The sequence below is a fragment of the Ovis aries genome, chromosome 1 (genome assembly GCF_016772045.2).
Source record: "Ovis aries strain OAR_USU_Benz2616 breed Rambouillet chromosome 1, ARS-UI_Ramb_v3.0, whole genome shotgun sequence".
Classification (NCBI taxonomy): domain Eukaryota; kingdom Metazoa; phylum Chordata; class Mammalia; order Artiodactyla; family Bovidae; genus Ovis; species Ovis aries.
The window spans coordinates 104,279,884-104,299,635 of record NC_056054.1 but is presented as its reverse complement, the minus strand read 5'-3'; the positions used below and the strand labels follow the sequence as shown (position 1 = coordinate 104,299,635).

The window sequence follows — 19,752 nt, the reverse complement described above, 5'->3', positions numbered from 1 at the left end:
ACCACGATCTTTTAAGATCAGGACAACCTCAATAAGAATGAGCATGTATAGTTCCCAGTTGGCTGCTTTCATGGAAACTCCTTACTGGAGTCCCTATTAAACTCCCAGTGGGCAAAGGCAGAGAGCCAAACACTGCTAAATCACTGTTTTCAGGGAATGGGGATGTTAAGACAAATAAGACCAAATGCTTTATACAACTCAGATTTCCTTTCTAACTAGTTTTCCTGCTCATTGGTAAGTTATTTGTCTTCTTCCTCATTCCCATTTCACTGTTTTTAGAGTTAAGGTGATTTGTTTTATTCAGTAGATTTAAATTTTGTTTAGTGAACTTGGAACTTATTAGTAGGCCTTCACTTGCCCAGAGTAGGGTGTTACCTTTGCTGGTACCAATACCCCACATTCAGGGCCTACAGACAGGAGTAAAATGAAACAAACTGGTGTTCATACACATCCTTAAGTGGGTGACAGGAAATCTGATTAATTCAATGGCATGCATGCTGAGTTGCTTCAGATTGACTCTTTGCGACCCTATGGACTATAGCCTGCCAGGCTCCTGTGTCCGTGGGATTCTCCAGATGTATTTAAAGTTACCATCTCCTTTGAAGTGGAAAGAGCATTGGAGACTGTTTCCATTAATTACTGGTGATGGTGATGTCTTGCTTCATTTCTACTTAGGAAATCTGTCATTTTATTTCCAAGGACTGAGTAATTGTCTTCTGGGCCTGTTCTATCTGTTCTATTAAGTTTTGGATTACTGTGATATTTTCTTCTGTTGACTGATCAAAGATTTAGATCCACTGCTGATCTTTGTCTTTCTTATTGCTTTACTCTGGTTTTTAGAAATGAGGAAAAGAACTGGATCTCCAGATGTCTTATCATCAGTACTACCTGTTTATAGTGAAGTCTAAATGAAGACAACCATGAATGGGTCTCTAATATTAAAATGTTGAAAGCTTAACAGTTTTTATATTTGGGGCAAAATTTATTTTTAAAATTTTCTTTTATCTCTTAGCTTTATAAGAAATATTTTTATGAAAGAAAGAGGATCTCTCTTCCATTTACTAAAATTGATCACTTTTTCTTCACTTTCGTATTTTGGATAAAATTAGGCTAGAGCCACTTTTGAGACTTCTCTTGGAAATAATATCAGTAAAGAGAAAGTGTTAGTGTGCATTAGAGTAAACTCCGTAGAGAGGAGAATTTTGCCTTATTCACTATTGAAGCTCTTGCACCTAAAACAGTGCCTGCCATATAATATGTAATTAATTTGTTGAGTGAATAGGAAGTAGATAACTATATTGTGATACTTCATAGTTGGCATTCTTTGTACCATTTAAGATGAATAAACTAACTAGTTACATGTGTCAACTTGGATAAATGTCAAGGACTTCCCTGGTGGTTCCCTGGCGAAGACTCTGCGCTCCCAGTCAGGGGCCCAGGTTTGATCCCTGGTCAAGGAAATAGATCCCACGTGTTACAGCTTCCCAGGTGGCTCAGCGGTAAAGAATCTGCCTGCCAGTGCAGGAGATGCGGGTTCAAGCCCTGGGCTGGGAAGTTGCCCTGGAGGAGGAACTGGCAGCCCACTTGCGTGTTCTTGCCTGGAGAAGTCTGTGGGCAGGGGAACCCAACGGGCCGCAGGCCACGGGTCACAGAGGAGCAGACAGGCTGAGGGACCGAGCGTGGACTCACACCAGCTAAGATGAGTAGACTGGTTACCTGTGTTAACCGGCTAATATCAGAGGCACTTTTAAAGGAAAAGTTAAGTTGCAGAGTGGTATACATATGTATATAATACCATAAAACTTAAACTTGAAAAATGATGCAATATTTTTTATATAGATACAGCTGTACACTTAAAGCAAAAGTACTGGGAAAAAAAAAAGGTCAGTGATAAACCAAACTCATTGTGGTGATTACTTTGGGGAAAGGAAGAGAAAAATAGGATTGGAATAGTTACTCAGAGAGCTTCAGGTTTATTTGTAGTATTATATCTCTTACAATAGTTGTTAAGTAAATGGTTGTTTGTTATTCTCTACACTTTTTGGTACAGTTGAAATGTTTAATAGTCAAATGAGAGGTTGCAGATCAGAAGTCACCAAACGAAGGGCTAGTAGGCCAAATTCTGCTTGTTGCTTGTGTTTTGTCCAGCCCATGAGCTAAGAATTATGATTGCTTCTTATAGTTTTAAATGATTGGAAAAAATGAAAAGGGACTTCCCTGGTGGTCCAGTGGTTAAGAATCCGCCTGCCGAAGCAGGGGGCAGTGTGTTCAATCCCTGCTCGCAGAAGATTCTGCATGCCATGGGGCAGCTGAGCCTGCCCACCACAACTGCCAAAGCCCTGGAGTCCTAGAGCCTGTGCCCTGCAACAAGAGAAGCCCCATTTGCTGTAGCTAAGAAGAGCAGCAATGAAGACCAGTGCAGTCAAACAGAAAAAAATCGAAAGAAGGATATTTCAGGATATTTCAATTTCATGTGAAAATTATACAAAATTCTGATTTTAGCATTCATAAATAATTTAATTGGAGATAACCACACATTCTTTACGTATTGTCAGCGATTGCTTTCACACTGCTATAATATCAAAGGTAAATTGTCACAACAAAGATAAGACTCTCAAAGCCTAAAATATTTATTTGAGCCTTTACAGAAAAAGGCCAATCTGTAGTATAAATGAATTCTGGTCCTAGAATAATGGTGATATAACTGAGAAGATGAGAAGCTATTTGGTGAATACTTGTAATACGTTGGACGTAGTTTTTCCCAGATTGTGTTTTTTAAAAGAACATTTTAATCAAAAGTCAGAGAGAGACTGACATTCATGGAAGTTTAAAAGTGATTGCCCAATAGAATTTCATCTGGTTGCGTAAGTCTAAGTCTGATATAGATGCCCAGGTTGTTGGTGGAGGGAATCCTTCGTTGTTGTTTAGTCACTAAGTCCTGTCTGACTCTTGTGACCACATGGACTGCAGCCCACCTCCTCTGTCCATGGGATTTCTCAGGCAAGAATACTGGAATGAGTTGCCATTTCCTTCTCCGTATTTGACAGAAAATACTAATAGCTCTGTGATTTGGGATTGGTGTTTCGGTAGTTTATTGTTTCTTATTTCCAACAATTTTCAGCAGAGCAGCAGCCTTTTTTTTTAAGTTTGAGTGCATCTGATTCTTTTTTTAAAATTATTTATTTTTTGGTTGTTCTGGGTCTTCCTTGCTGTATGTGGGCTTTCTCTGTTTATAAGTGGGGGCTACTCTTCATTGAAGTACACAGGCTTCTCATTGTGGTGGCTTCTCTTGTTGCGGAGTGCAAGCTCTAGGCAGAGGATTCAGTAGTTATGGCATGCGGGCTCAGTAGTTGTGGTACATGGGCTTTAGTTGCTCCCTGAGGCATGTGGAGTCTTTCTGGACCAGGGAGGTAGAGTCTTATCTATTGTACCACCAGGGAAGTCTCAAGCAGCAGCATTTTAAAGGAATGTGATGTTTGAGTATGCAGACATAGAAAGTTACTGAAGTAGGGGCGTCTTTTTTGGTAATCCTTTTTACTTTTAGGTGTATTAAACTTTGGCCAAGTATTTAGTTTGGGGACCTTAATGTACACAGCAGAAGTGGTGATTTGAATCCATTACAACATAGTTGGTGTTTTTTAAAGACATAGTACTGGGTGCCTATAGAAGAAACTTTTCCTGTGCAGATGCTTTCACTTAGAGCAACATGATACAGTTTTGATTATTTGGAGCAAAGTACATCATGAGAAACGCTGGACTGGAAGAAACACAAGTTGGAATCAAGATTGCTGGGAGAAATATCAATAACCTCAGATATGCAGATGATACCACCCTTATGGCAGAAAGTGAAGAGGAACTAAAAAGCCTCTTGATGAAAGTGAAAGAGGAGAGTGAAAAAGTTGGCTTAAACCTCAACATTCAGAAAACGAAGATCATGGCATCCGGTCCCATCACTTCATGGGAAATAGATGGGGAAACAGTGGAAACAGTGTCAGACTTTATTTTGGGGGGGCTCCAAAATCACTGCAGATGGTGACTGCAGCCATGAAATTAAAAGATGCTTACTCCTTGGAAGAAAAGTTATGACCAACCTAGATAGCATATTCAAAAGCAGAGACATTACTTTGCCAACTAAGGTCCATCTAGTCAAGGCTGTGGTTTTTCCTGTGGTCATGTATGGGTGTGAGAGTTGGACTGTGAAGAAGACAGAGTGCCAAAGAATTGATGCTTTCGAACTGTGGTGTTGGAGAAGACTTTTGAGAGTCCCTTGGACTGCAAGGAGATCCAACCAGTCCATTCTGAAGGAGATCAGCCCTGGGATTTCTTTGGAAGGAATGATGCTGAAGCTGAAACTCCAGTACTTTGGCCACCTCATGCAAAGAGTTGACTCATTGGAAAAGACTCTGATGCTGGGAGGGATTGGGGTCAGGAGGAGAAGGGGACGACCGAGGATGAGATGGCTGGATGGCATCACGGACTCGATGGACGTGAGTCTGAGTGAACTCTGGGAGTTGGTGATGGACAGGGAGGCCTGGCGTGCTGTGATTCATGGGGTCGCAAAGAGTCGGACACGACTGAGTGAACTGAACTGAATGACTTATTTGGGGTTGCCCCAGTGGCTCAGTGGTAAAGAGTTTGCCTGCCAAGCAGGAGATGTGGGTTTGATCCCTGTGTCAGGAAGATCCTCTGGAGGAAGAAATGGCAACCCACTCCCATTTTCTTGCCTGGGAAATCCCATGGACAGAGGAGCCTGGCCAGCTACAGTCCACAGGGTTGCAAAGAGTCAGAACACAGCTGAGCAACTAAACCGCCACCACAATCACTTATGTAGTTCGCAGTATTTCCCTGGGAAACACTAATCTTTCCCTTGTACTCAATTGGATAGTCTGAGACATTTAGCACTGAAAATCAAGTAATCGTATTTGAGCAAACTGTTTCATCGCATTCTCCTGGTGTTATGTAAAACTATTCTGCTCTCATTGTATTAGAAGAAACAGAAAGGGCAAAATCAAATGATCTGAGTGCTCTTCATCTTTTCTTCCTTTTAAAAAGTGTTTTAAGCTATATATATTGTTTTGGTTTTCAAAGTCGTAACTACGGTATTTTTTAATTAACTGGAAATATTTGATTAATGAATTTTTCTTTTCTAAGAGACCCTTCAAACAGGGATCTTAATACAATTGTCTTGGATTGTGAAAAGCAATGAAGCATTAAATATCTAGTCTGATTGCATTTTCTTCTCTTAAATTTATGGATGTACAAATAGAATATAGAAAGATTTTTCAAACTGTAGTTAGTATTTTAGTCAGTACTAGGAATTGCTTTCTTGATCTGAAAATTTTCTCATCCACTCTCAGGCTCAGAAGCTGTTTAGTTTTTATGATCCCACCTACTTTCCTTTTTGTTTCAGATTATCCCCTTTATCTGCCCTACTTGTTGGAGTAGAAATCCAGTTCTTGTTTGAGTGGGGTTTTTGCTTGGGGATAGGCAATTGTTTTGCTGTTAGGAGCCATTCTGTTTCATACCTGATCTCATGCAGGTTTTTAGTACTATGTAGAGATTTTTCTTGTTAGAGGAGTTTTTGAAGAGCCATTCTTAACTTCCAGAGTCAAAGGTATGAAAGTCTCAGTGAAAGATATATATGACCCTAATCCCAGATATGATTATCAATCTTAGAAAGCTTTATAGGTTTAAAAAAAAAAAAAAGATTAGTTGGAGCTGTGTGGCCAAAGGAAGGGTTTGAATACTGTGTTCTTGCTTGGAGAATCCTGGGGACGGGGGAGCCTGGTGGGCTGCCGTCTGTAGGGTCGCACAGCGTCCGACATAACTGAAGTGACGCAGCAGCAGCAGGTATCTTAAAATCAAGAATAAATCATTGCATCATCAAATATTTAGGGACTCCTTTCCCTGCACCTCGAATGTCTTGGTTCTGTACCCTTTGTACCTGATTTCTAGTAGCACTGAAGCAAGGAAATACTATCACACTTCTTGCCTATCAGTTTTGTTTTGTCGTGTTTTAGGTAAACTTTGTTGTGTTTTTTTGTTTTTGTTTTTTAACCTGAGATACAGTATACATACAGAACATGTTTTATAAGATGACCACCTAAATAAGAGATACAGAAGATTATCTCTACCCATGCTCCCTCCTAGTTATCCTTCCCTTCTCCTAAAGGTATTTGATAGAATTCTTAACTTTTCTTATTTCCTTTGTCAGTATTTATGTTAAATTGCAAGGTTAAGATTGTTGGTAATAATAGCCACAGACCTCCTTGAGGGTAAAATCATGTTGATGGCGTTCGCTCTAATGTAATGGCTCTTAACTGGGAAGGATTTTGCCCTCTACAGGACATTTGACTCTGTATGGGAACATTTTCTTCTCAAAACTGGAATCTACTCTGTAGAGGCCAGAGTAAGCATCCTGCAGTGCACAGGACAGAGGCCTACAGTGAAGAATTATCTGGCCCCAAGTGCCAGTAATACTGAGGTGGTTAATTTTATTGTTGAAAATACAGAGAACATATTTTGAAGATACTTAAAATTTAATAAAACAGACTTCTCTGAAGCTCAAATGGTAAAGAATCTGCCTGTGATGCAGGAGACCAGAGTTCGATCCCTGTGTTGGGAAGTTCCTCTGGAGAAGGGAATGGCAATCCACTCCAGTATTCTTGCCTGGAGAATTGCATGGACAGAGAAGCCTGGCGGGCGACAGTCTGTGGGGTCCAAAGAGTCAGAAACGACTGAGCGACTAACACACATAACACATATAACATAAAATTTAATAAAAGGAAAGTTTATTTTAAATGTGACAGTCACACATTTACCACTTTTTTCTTTCAAGATCTTTCCTTTTATATTGGCTTCCATTTTTCTGGTTAGCGTAATACAAGATGGTTGTCCTGAAATTCTAGTATCTTGATGCCTCATAAGTGTACCAAGATTGTCACAGATTGAAGTGAATTCTGAACTTGCCCAACCAGGACAGTAGGCTAGATTCCAAAGTGATTTCTCCATCTCTGATAATTAAATGGATAGTTAGATCTAGTTTTCTAGTATAGTCTGTTGAGCATAGGAATTCAGTATGGTAATTATTAAAGTGTAGGATAGATTTTGAAAGTTGATGAAAGTCATTGTGTAGCTGCAATAATTTATTTTACCTTAGATTGTTCCTGGTTGGAGACTGCTTAAAGTCAGAGATCGACTAGAACATGAGCATATAGGATGTAGCTCAGTGTGTGTTGTGTATATGTACATACACATGTGTGAGTGCGTGAGTGAAAGTCACTCAGTCTTGTCCGATTGTTTGTGACCCCATGGACTATACAGTCCATGGAATTCTCCAGGCCAGAATACTGGAGTGGGTAGCTCTTCCCTTCAGGGGATCTTCCCAACCCAGGGATCGAACCCAGGTCTCCCGCATTGCAGGCCCATCTGAGCCACCGGGGAAGCCCTAAATACATATATATATGTGGGCATTGTTTGTGACTTAGTGATAAAGTTAAGAGCAGTCTTTGCAGCAGAAGTGGAATATGAGAAGCTTAATGTAGAGTTAAAATATCTGAAACTCTAAGCAAAATTGTTCATAGACTAGCTTTACCCATTGAAAGCTAGAGACACTAGTGGATATCTAGTAACAGGAAAAAGCCAGATGAAAAAGAATCCAAGTGCTTAGAAAATCTATGACAGAATGTTGATTTGACTACTAAAAGGTGACTTTCCTCTATTTCCTCAGCGGCTCTTAGCTGATGACAGGTGTTAGCACATTAGGATGTTTGGGTTGAATTTTGGTTTGTTTTTTATTTTTTTGGCCACACCATGCGACATGCTGAATCTTATTTCCCTGACCAGGGATCAAACCCATGCCCCCGCAGTGGAATTTTAACCATTAGACTACCAGGGAGGTCCCTTGAGTTGAATTTTCATATGTATGAACATTAGTGATTTGTCTGAAAAGAACTTGGTGTCCCAACAAAGATACAGGGAAGGAACAAATAGGAGAGAATGAAAATAGCAGTCAAGTATTAAGGATTGAGATGTTACTAGGCATGGCCACTAGGAATCACTAGCATGCTGCTGATAGAAGGATTAGAATAAGTTAGGGATTCAAGAATGTAGTCACTTTGTAGATCCCTGCTTTGTCTTTTGCTTTGTCTTTTGAAAGAGAAGGTTCCAAAACATTGTTTTGTAAGTGTTAAATACGTAATGCTCTAGGTGATTTTCCTGTTTCTTTTTCCCCTGGATAGATAGTGAAATTCCCTAGTGCCCTTGGGAAACTAAACCACCCTCATAGAAAAGACTGGCTTAGGAACATTTTATGTCTCATGAGAGGTGAAATGGTTGATATAATTTACTATTTTTATATGGTGATTTAAAAGGGCTTCCACGGTGGCTCAGCGGTAAAGAATTTGCCTGCATTGGAGGTACCAGTTCGATTCCTGGTTTGGGAAGATCCCCTGAAGGAGGAAATGGCAACCCACTCCAGTATTCTTGCCTGAAAAATTCCATGGACAGAGGAGCCTGGACTCCTCTGTCCGTATGGGCTACAGTCCATGGGGTCGTAAAAAGTCAGACCCAATGGAGTGATAAGCGTGCATATGGTGATTAAGTCATTGAGAGTAGGGTATAGCAGTAATTTTAAAATTATTTTTAATACTTGAACAATAGAAGGCTTTTGGCCTTTCTTCTTGAACAAAAAAAAAAGTCTCTTACACTTTTTTTTTGGCTGCACCATGGCTTGTGGGATCTTGGTTCCCTGACCAGGAATTAAATTCAGGCCCTGGCAGTGAAAGTGCCAAGGCCTAACCCACCAGGGAATTCCCTCTACAATAATTTTATTTCCTATAAGTCCAGGAGTGAACACATTGAGGAATATTACTTTGCAGCGGGGGTGGGTGAGGGAAGCGGAGATGATACTCCTTAATTTAAATACTATCTCAGAACAGGAAGCCTTGTTCTTATTTCCTTTTGTTCCTGTATCAGACCCAGTCCATATTCTACTTTATAAGGCAGTGTACTTAGTTTTTATTTGACTTTAGCCAAGTTTCTAATAAATACATTCTCCCAATTAGTGTTAGATACTTCAGTATCAATCAGTCACTAATTTGTAACTCCCAGATATTGAAGACTGATTTTTTTTCCCCATTACAATAGGCATTATTCTGTTTTACCTACTGGGCGCAAATCATCTGTCCTTAGAGACTCAGTACATTATTTTGGAATAAATTCCCAATTTGTGCATCAAGCTTGGGATAGCAAAATCATTTTCTTTGTAGTACTGTTGATTGCATGCTGTATTATTTCTAAATATGTGGAGAACTCCTATCTTCTCAGAACTAACTTTTGATTAGTTGAACTCTTTCTACACTTAATTTAAAAAATGGGAGCTTATTGATCATATGCTTAGGGTTCTCCTGTTCTTTGATCTGTTTGTTGTAATACTGATCTTGAAATGTCATGAGCTGATTTTTCCAAATAGAATAGACTCACTGGAAATGGAACTGTACAGAGTTTGCAGGAGAGGACTGACAGCTGGATACTTTAGCTTCGCTTTTTGTTTTTGATACCAATAAATAACTTGTGAATTTTATATAAAATAATCTTAGATATAGGTGAAGATTTTAAAGATCTTTAAATTTTATTTTTTAACTTTAGCAGTGGTTCCTACTTTAATCCACTTGTTCTCTGAGCTCAAAGACATATATTAAAAACTGGCACAAAAAATTTAGCAAATTACTTATAAAATTTGTGAAGTGCAAAGACGGGATAACTGTGTTTTTTTAAGATCTGTTTCTGATATTGGTTCTATGAAGTTCATTTTTGTCTTTTAGGAGTACCTTCAAGCAGACTTTTAGTTATTATTAATTTGAATCCTGTTTTCCTGAGTCTGGAAAGATAATCACCTCTTTCCTCATAATGATTACCCTTTATGATTTGACCCTCCCAGACATTTATCTATCAGATGTCTTTCACATATCTAGATTGTATATGCTTATTAGCCTTTCTCGAGAAGTCTTGCATGAAATCTTCTAGGAGTAGAAATTATATGTGCTTATAAAAGAGTTTGTATTTGTTACTTCAGTTGTATTTGACTGATACTTGCTTTAGTGCAGGGAATGGATTAAATAAATGGAGACTTAGAATGGAGATTGGCACAGCAAGTGCAGTGAACTGGGCTCTTGAGTTTTGGCCAAGAAATAGCCAAGTCATCATGCTATAGTGAACCAAGTGTGGGCATTTGAGCCAGCATCTACTGGATGAGTTAGCTGAAAGAGTGACTTCATTCAAATTTATTAATTTTACCAAGTTAGTTTCCATATCTATAAAACGGGAAAAGGATCTCACTCCACTGGTTTATTGTGTGGATTAACTAAATATTCAGTGTATTAAATGCTCAGTGAATGTTAAATCTTTTCTTTTTCTTGAAGAATTTTATATTCTTCAGAGCATCACAACTTAAATAACATTTGCCAAGGAATATTGCTAAGTTTACAATTTTCAACTCATACAATTAAATACTTTTGGTTTTGGATGATGATTTAGTTGAAAAGAGCAGGGTCACTAGCTACCGTATAGTTTTTTTTTTTTAATATATATATATTTATTTGGGTGTGTCCAATTTTAAATCTTTGTTGTGGGATGCGGAGTCTTCAGTCTTCGTTGCAGCATGAAGGATCTTTAGTTGTGGCATGCAAGCTTTTAATTGTGGCATGGGAGACCAAGTTCCCTGACCAGGGATCGAACTTGCACCACCCCCTCCAATCCCCCCCAACCTCCCACCCCGAATTGGGAGCACAGAGTGTGTTAGCCTTTTCATACTATTCATGGGGTTCATGGGGAAAGATTGAAGGTGGGAGGAGAAGGGGATGACAGAGGATGAGATGGTTGGATGGCATCACCGACTCGATGGGCATGAGTTTGAGTAAGCTCCAGGAGTTGGGTGATGGACTGGGAGGCCTGGTGTGCTGCAGTCCATGGGGTCGCAAAGAGTCGGACACGGCTGAGCGACTGAACTGAGTGTTAGCCACTGGACCACCAGGGAAGTTGCTACCATGTAGTTCTTTTTTTTTTTTTTTTTACCATGTAGTTCTTAACTTTTGAGGATCTTGAAGAAAAATACCTGTTGGTTTGAGCATCTTTGGTATTTCTGGACTACTAATCAGTTTAATATAAAGGCAGGCATTGTAGTAAGCATAGTATACTGTCTTAGCCTGTATAATGTTGGAGAGTTAATTCTTTGCTAATGGAGTCACAAAGAGCCAGCCAGACAGGACTCAGCACAGCACAGCAGCAGTGGTAATCACTCCTGACAGCTTAGCTGTATCTTAAGCCTTTTATATTATCTTAAAGACTGATAAAAATTGACCAGTGTTTAAATGCAATCAAATGTGTGGGCTTAAATGGGCATGCTCTCTGAGCGATTGTTAAAAGATAGACAGTCTTTCCTATCCTGATTAAACATGGAGCTAGTGAACTTCAGTTTGCAATACATAGTTGGTCTCTGGTGGAAATGTGTTGAGTAAGAGGAAAATTGATTATATTCATTGCCCTGTTTATCACAGACATCATATTTTCTTTTGTCTCCTAAAATGATAGTGTCTAGATCTGGAGACCTCTGATGGACTCCTATTAAGTACAACTTACTGTGACTGAGATGGTACAGCGTCAACCACTCTAAGCTTAGCTTGATTTAGATGTAGGGTTTTCCTTTATAGTTTGTGGATTATTGAATGCCTTATACCAGTGGTCAGTATTTCCTACTAAAAGGTTTAGCTCAGTCAGTATTCCTTTTCTGAAAATTGAAGGTAATACTAAGTTGTTCAGGAATACTTTTATTTACAAATTAATATCTTTGGGTAGAGTGTTGATTATTTTTCTCTATATTCTCTAGACTCTAGAAGCTTTAATATTTGGGCAAAGCAAAGGTTTTGTGAGAGATTCTGATGGAATAAACACAGATGATTTGAGTTTCAGAGACCCAAGTGAGGCAGGTACTTGGGTGATAGATATCAGTTGAAAAGTAAGAAAATCTCTCTCTTGCTCCCATTATTCCTTGTTAACTGTTTATAAAGAATTTATTTCCTGAAACAGAGATCCTAGAGTAAATGTCCTTCAGCCGATAGATCTCCAAAACAATTATCACTGCCTTAGCTCTTCCTTGGTTTGCTTGGATTTCTTCCCTGCCACTCTCTGACCCCTAATCAGTACTTTTGGGAAATAAAAACTCCTTATAAAGTGATTGGGGAGATTTGTTCTAAAACAGGAAAAGAAATGTTCATTAGGAGAAACTGTTGTAAAATATACAATACAAGGACATAAGCCGTTTTTTATAGAGTTTGTGTATACTGTTATGACTACTTAACTGTGAAACCTTGCTATATGATTTTTGTTAAATGTGAATTCAGCTGTCCTGAGTGGTGTTAGTTGATAGGGGTAAATACCTGTGAGACAACTTAAGGAAAAAAATCTTTAGTGAATACATCTACAGTCTTATCAGTGTCTTTTCCCTAGCACTAGCAATAAGGAATAAAGAAAAGGAGCTTCGTTGGCAATATTTCTTTGTTTTTTGTAATTTGGGGTATGTTTTGGTGTTGATGCTTTGATTTCCTGTCTTGGATGTTGGCTTTGGAAACTAAACAGTTAAAGCACCATGATTTGAAAGGAAACTAGCTCTCATGAATGAAGGCAAAGTTTGGCACTAGGCCAGAATAATGGGGGTGATAGTTAGGGTGGGGAGACTGACTGACTTTTGTACCACAAATGACTTTTAAAAATTAAGAGATAATCCATGTCCTGAGGTTACAAACCGGCTACAACTGGTTTTTCTCCCCCCGCTCCTGCCCCCGCTAGGCATCATGGGTAAAAGTAAGCATCCCCCTGTTTCTTTTGTTTAATATAACAGTACGCCATGTGATTGGCAGGGCAGTGCCCGCTTGGAAACCGGGTTTGTGCAGGTCTCTCAAGGGGGCTGGCACGTATGGGGCCGCCCCTGTGCTATAGAAAGAGCTTCTCTTACGATAGAAGAGAGAAAGGGAACCTCTCCCCCCTCCCCCCAAAACAAAACAAAAACCTAAACCCATCTCTTATTCCTTTTTTCCCTCCTTTTTCTGTTCCCCCCGCTTGCTTGTCTCCAGCTTTCCTGGCAGCTAGAGGAGGGAGCAGAAAAATGTATACCTGTAAGTACATTTAACTGTCTTGCCCCAGCCCCCTTCTTTCTTTTTCTAAAAGCAGAAACTGAATTCTTCACAATCTTTTCCTCACTACATGTAGAAGGTGATATGCTGAGGTTTCTGATGGAATTGAAATAATAAATACCATTGCTTTAAAAAATTTTTTGCGGAATAATTGTTCTCATACAAACCCCCTTTCGATTTTGATTCTCAACCCCTCTGCTTCATTTTTTTGCTTTTTGTAATGGTTTCTGGATTCTAGTTTTCTTTGAGCTGAAGCTGTGAGAGGAATGTTATGTTAAGGTCTTTTTCTTTTTTAAAATTTCTTTTGTCTATAGCAGTGATGGTTCTAGCTCCCCCTTACCCTCACTACCCACCCCACCCCCCCTTTTCCATGTCAGCTCCAACCCTGCTCTGTGAATGGAGTCGACCAGCTGACTGAGTGCTGGCATCATGCCAAGGGCTGCAAAGCAATGAGAATGTGCGCGCGCTCGCGTGTGTAAGTGTATACAGAACACAAAGGGAAAGGCCTGCAGTCTAGGAAATCACAGACTATTATATAAGGAAGTCTGCGTCATCTCTGCTTATTTGGGCTAATGGACCAGGAAAAGGGGAAGGCTTAGAGCAAGAAAAATACCCTTTTGATATAAATACACACTTTTTCCCTAGCTAGCCTTATTTTTCTAAAAAGATACTTTCGTTGTGGCACAATGAGAGCTTCTCTGTCCAGGTGGTAGTGACCATGTTCTAGTGAAGTGTAACTCTTTTGGGACTTGAAGCAGTTTGTTCTGACCCTTCTTCTTGTCCCAATGCAGGTGTGTGTGTTTGAGGAAGAGGGATGAGTGGAAGAGAAATGCCTCCCGAATTTAACAGCTGTAATTTGTTAGATACTTTTTCCCAAACTGTTTCAAATCATTCAGGATTGCCAAGAGTATGGGGTAGGGGGGAGGTGCTGTTAAGGAGAAGCAAAAGGCCTTGTCACAGAGCAAATTATATATTAGCTTTTCCTTTGCATCCGCCCCCCCCCATATTTTCTTTATTTCTTGTTGTTTTTTGTTTAGTATATTATAAAAATGCAGTAGTCTCCCCCTGCCATCTGCTGCAGTTAGGGTTGTTCAAAGAGAAGGTCAAATAGTTCTTGAAAGGGAAAAAGAAAGATCTAAGCTTCCAGATATTGCAAGTGTTACAGTTTTGGAATTCAGTTGGCATGATTGTATCTTTCATTGGTCATTAAGAGCTCATTTAGAAATTGTATTTCAATTTACCACCAATTTACCACTGTTCCTTTTTTCTTAATTTCTTTTTATGTTTTTCTTAGATGTGTTACATATATATGAAAAGCTCTTGTGTTAAATGGAAATGTGAAATAAAGTATATTAGTGAATAAAAGAATGTCATACTGGGACTTCCCTGGTGGTCCAGTGGCTAGCAAGGCTCTACACTAGCAATGCAGGGGGCCTGGGTTCTGTCACTGGTCAGGGAACTAGATTCTGCATGCTGCATTCAAGACCTGGTCCAGCCAGTCATTTTATGTAAGTTTATTTTTGCTCCTGCTTGACTATTTGGAATGATAGCGCTGATGTGCAGTAAGTAGATAAGGAGAGTTTGGAGTGAGAGAACTTTTGAACTAGTTTATCCTGGAATAGGGGCTCCCCAGGTGGGTCAGTGGATAAAGAATCCTCCTGCCATGCAGGAGACGCGGTTCAATCCCTGAGTGGGGAAGATCTTCTGGAGGAGGGCATGGGAACCCTCTTCCAGTATCCAGTAATCTTACCTGGAGAATCCCATGTACAGAAGAGCCTAGGGGGCTACAGTCCTTAGGGTCGCAAAGAGTTGGACACGACATCCTATAATAAAGTCTGTCTTGTTGCAGTCTAGAGGAAATTGCTTAATTCAGTCTTTTTTTAATTAATTTTATTTATTTCTGGCTGTGCTGCGTCATTGTTGCTGCGCATGGGCTTTCTCTAGTTGCAGCAAGCGGGGGCTGCTCTCTAGTTGGAGTTTGTGGGCTTCTCATTTCAGTGCCTTGTCTTCTTACGGAGCTCAGGCTCTAGAGTGTGCGGGCTTCATTAGTTGCAGCCTGCGGGTTTAGTTGCACTGTGGCATGTGAAATCTTCCTGGACCAGGGATCGAATCCATGTCCCCTGCATTGGCAGGTGGATTCTTAACCTCTGGACCACCAGACAGTTTGGAGTCTTTTTGATTCTTTGTATTATAGCCCATGAATTTGTGTTCTTGCCAAGTTTTCACAAGCAACAATCTTGTAGTATACTATGTATATTTTTCTCTTTGATATGTAAGTTTTGGTGCAAGTGTTAGGAGGTGCATATGAAGTTGTACTTTGAGGGTTGCTGGTTGGGACTTAGCAGAGTGGCTGGCCTGCTTATTCCCTAGTCTGCCCTCAGTTATTTCCCCACCACAAGTAGTTGAAGTCTACTCTTCCAAATGTCTATTTTGAATTAAGAGAGATTCTCTCCCAGCCCTGCCCCCCCCCCACTTCCACTGTTAGTTGAATACTAAAAGACAAAATAGCAACAGAGACCAGCCTAGCTCAAACATGTGAAAGTGAAGTCGCTCAGTCGTGTCCAACTCTTTGTGACCCCATGGGCTATAGCCTACCAGGCTCTTCCGTCCATGGGATTTTCCAGGCAAGAGTACTGGTAGGTTGCCGTTTCCTTCTACAGGGGATCTTCCCAACCCAGGAATTGAACCCAGGTCTTCCGCATTGCAGGTAGACGCTTTACCGTCTGAGCCACCAGGGAAGCTCAAACATAGAGGCTAGATAAAGATTCATTCAGAGTTGTGTGATTCCCTAGCTCTTAGAGGTAATAATTGTGTTTTTGAGTTGATATTATCCTCTTACACTATTATTTTGTAATCCTCTCCATGGGAACCAGCCATTTTACAGGTGTGTAAATATAATATTGTTTTAATTATATGTGATGCTTGCTTATTAGACTGATAGGTTTCATAGAATATCTTTTTGCAGTCTTTAACTTGTAACTTTTCTCTTTGTACTGGGAAGCAGATTAGTAAGGATAATGTTATGGTTAAGATAGTTATATAAATCAGTGAGACATAAGTTAACAGATTCTATTAATGGACAGAATTTTTTTCTTAATTCCCATAGGCCCTAGTTACTGTTTCGGAGTGACTGAAGAGTAGTTTTGAAGAGTGTGTAAAATATGCCTTTTGACCACCTCTTGTCTCCTTCATTCTAACTTTTTTAATGTCTGTCAGCCTCTTTTTGGTATGTATCAGAACTTTTAAACTGATTTACTATAATTCTTTATAATATATTTTTATAAAATATATTAGTATAAAATAATATATTTGGGCTGATTTATTATAAGATGACACTGGGAGAGGGCTGCTTACCTCCTATTCATTAGTTTTTTTTTTAGGCAGGACATCCTAATCTGTCACATTTAAACATAGGAGTCTTTATGGTCCTTGGTGTATATTGTTAGACCTAACAGTGTATCATCTAAGACAAGGTCACATAGGCTCTTCATTCAAGGATGTGAGCCAAGGCTTGTGTACTAAACTCAGCAGGTAAACAGTGATGGTGTGTCTGCTTTCATTTAGAATTACTGTCTTAACAGTTTGGAAAGATAGCATAGTTTGATAATTAGAAACATAGGCCTTGCAGTAAGAGAGACCTCAAACACAGGTCTTAGCTATTTACAGACTAAGGCTTAGCTATTTACAGACTAAGACCTTGAAAAGTTACTTACCTGTTTTTGTTTTCTCTGTGTAAAAGGAGAATTACTTAAATTATTAAAGCCCTCCTTTAAAGGATTTAAATGAGATAATGCATTGTAAAGCACTTAGCACAGTGCTTAGCAAATAATAACTATCTCTTTTTTAAACTTTTGGCATCTTTTGTGTTACACTGGGTTGATTAACCTATATGTTGGAAGAGCCTAGATCAGGAGTCAGTCAGAAACTACAGCTACTGCCTGTTTTTATAAATCAACTTTTATTAGAACACAGTTACACACTTTTGCTTACAGCAGCAGAGTTGAGAAGTTAGCCCACAGAGTCTAAAATATTTATTATCTGGCCCTTTACAGAAAAAGTTTGCAGACTTCTAGATCAAGAGTCTGTTGTTTTTTTTTCCTAGAAAAGTGAGTCAGAAAGCAAGTTCTGGAAATCAAGAGGGAAGTAATTAAAATAAGCTAGAAGAATTAATCATCTTAGGTTTTTAGGAATTAGATTTTATAGTGTGGGGAATAGTGGGAAGAGGTCCATTGACGTAGCTGATATGAGTTAGGTGAAGGAAAGTACCATTTGGAGTTGGTTAAGCAATAACAGTACTTTCATGGTCTGTCAGGGCATTTCATAGTAGTGGGTAATAAGGGAAGTACAAAGAAAGAAGAGAGATTTGCTGCCAAGGAGTTTGCATTAAACCTGAAAAATAGTATGAATTGAGGGGTTACCTGTTAAAGTAATGGGTTAGTTAGAGTAAGTAGGCCAAGAGTTTTCAAAGTGTGGTCTACAGACTCCTGAAGATCCCTGAGACTCTTACAGGGAGTCTCATGATGAAAGCTATTTCACAGTAATACAGAGGCATTATTTTGCCTTTTTCCCTTTGTTGACACTTGCACTGATGATCCAGAAGCAGTGGTGAGTAAAACTGCTCTGATGCCTTAGTATGATGAATCAACACAGTACTCTAGTAGTCATTCTTCATTGCCATGCAGTTTAAATTTGCCGATTTAGAAAAAACAAAATCTTGTTTCACTTAAGAATGTTCTTGAAGCAATAAAAATAAATTTTATTTAATCATGACTTTTCAGAACATCGGTTTCAAATATTTTGTGTGATAAAGTAAAAAATCCTTATAAAGCACTTTTGCTACATATTGAGGTACAGTGTTTACCTCAAGGAATAGTGAAATCAGGTTGCAAGCTACCTAGCTGCTTTCTTCATAGAACATTGTTTTTACTTGTTAATTGATCCAGGATTTCCCTGGTAGTCCAGTGGTGAAAGCGTCTCTCAATGCAGGAGGCATGGGTTCAATCTCTGCTTGGGGAATTAACATTCCCCATGCCACATGGCATGGCCTAAAAAAGTTTTAAAAAAAGAAAAGACTACTCTGTGAACTATGATCTTTAGATTTAGGTTTTTGGCAGACATATTCTTGAATTTTTCAAGGAAAGCACCTAACTATATTTGTGCCTCATGATAAAATTCAAGTAAAAATTAAACCATGAGTTTGACAGCTTCTAGGATTTAAATACTTTTCTGATGAGAGTGGTTGTTGTATGGACAAATGTGATTAAAAATATGTGTGTGTGTGTGTGTGTGTATATATATATATATATATATATATATAAATAAAATAATGAACTGTATTGGCATTTGAAATTTACCTCTAGATGACCAGAATGACCTCTAGTGGACCAGAAGATTTCAGATGATCAATGCATGATGTAAAAATATGCTGCTTGAATAAAAGATCCATTCAGAGAGTATAAGACAATGGATTTTAAAATAACAGTATGAAAAGTTTATTTATAAAATTTCAGATTTCACTTTGCAGCTAACCTTTAGAAACTGGTTGATTTTTTTTTTAATTGAAGTAAAATTCACTTAACTGAATTAACTATTTTAAGTTGTATAATTTGGTGGTGTTTAGTGCATTCACAGTTTTGCAACCACTACCTATGTCAAATTCCAGAACGTTTTCATCACTCCAAAAGAAAACTTGTGCCCATTAAGCATTTGCTTCCCATTAGTATTAGTATAATGTTTTTGAGATTCATCCATGTTGTAGCATGTATCAGTACTTTATTCCTTTTTATGCCTGAATAATAACACTGGAAATATACCACATTTTGCTTATCCATTTGTCAGTTCACAATTGGGATTATTTCCACCTTTTTAGCTATTGTGAATAATGTTGTTGTGAACATTTTGTACCAGTTTTTGTTTGAATACCTGTTTTCAGTTGTTTACCTGTGAATGGAATTCCTGGGACAAACATAATTCTGTTTTTGATAATCCTAACTTTTTGAGGAACTGCTAAACCATTTTCCAAAACAGATATCCCACTTTATATTCCTGCTAGCAGTATACTAGGATTATACTTTCTCCACATTCTCACCAACATTTACTTTCTCAACTTTCTGATTATAGTCATCCAAATGTAATGTAATGTTAGTCGCTCAGTAGTGTCCGACTCTTTGCGACTCCGTGGACTGTAGCTGGCCAGGCTCCTCTGTCCATGGAATTCTCCAGGCAAGAGTGCTGGAGTGGGTGGCCATTTCTTTCTCCAATAGTCATTCTAGTAGGTATGAATTGGTATCTCATTCTGGTCTTGGTTTTCATTTCTCTAATGACTAATGATGTTGAGCATCTTTTCATGTGCTTTGTGATGATTAGTGTATCTTTTAGATAAATCTCTATTCAAGTCCTTTGCCCATGTGTGTTGAGCTTTGACTATATCAAAAATGAACATATCCACAATTCTGACCAATTAAAAAAGAGTACTAGAGTATCCCTCATCAATATGAGGTGGCTCAGACAGTAAAGAATCTGCCATGCAGGAGACCTGGGTTCGATCCCTGGGTCAGGAAGATCC

The 19,752-nt window shown here is 38.9% G+C and overlaps 1 protein-coding gene across 15 annotated transcripts in view; it reads left to right on the top strand.

Annotated features, from left to right (window-relative positions):
- The window catches only part of GATAD2B (GATA zinc finger domain containing 2B), a 79,595-nt gene that overhangs the window by 15,015 nt on the left and 44,828 nt on the right, over positions 1 to 19,752 (top strand). For 2 of the 15 annotated variants that reach the window (XM_042254344.2, XM_060414506.1), the window contains exon 2: positions 16,294 to 16,413. The exons of 12 other annotated variants lie outside the window; for them this stretch is intronic. The gene's annotated coding sequence lies outside the window, so the exon portion shown is untranslated. Of the gene's footprint in view, positions 1 to 13,127; positions 13,170 to 16,293; positions 16,414 to 19,752 lie in introns of all 15 variants that reach the window. One more of the 15 variants, XM_042254380.2, reaches the window with a different exon arrangement.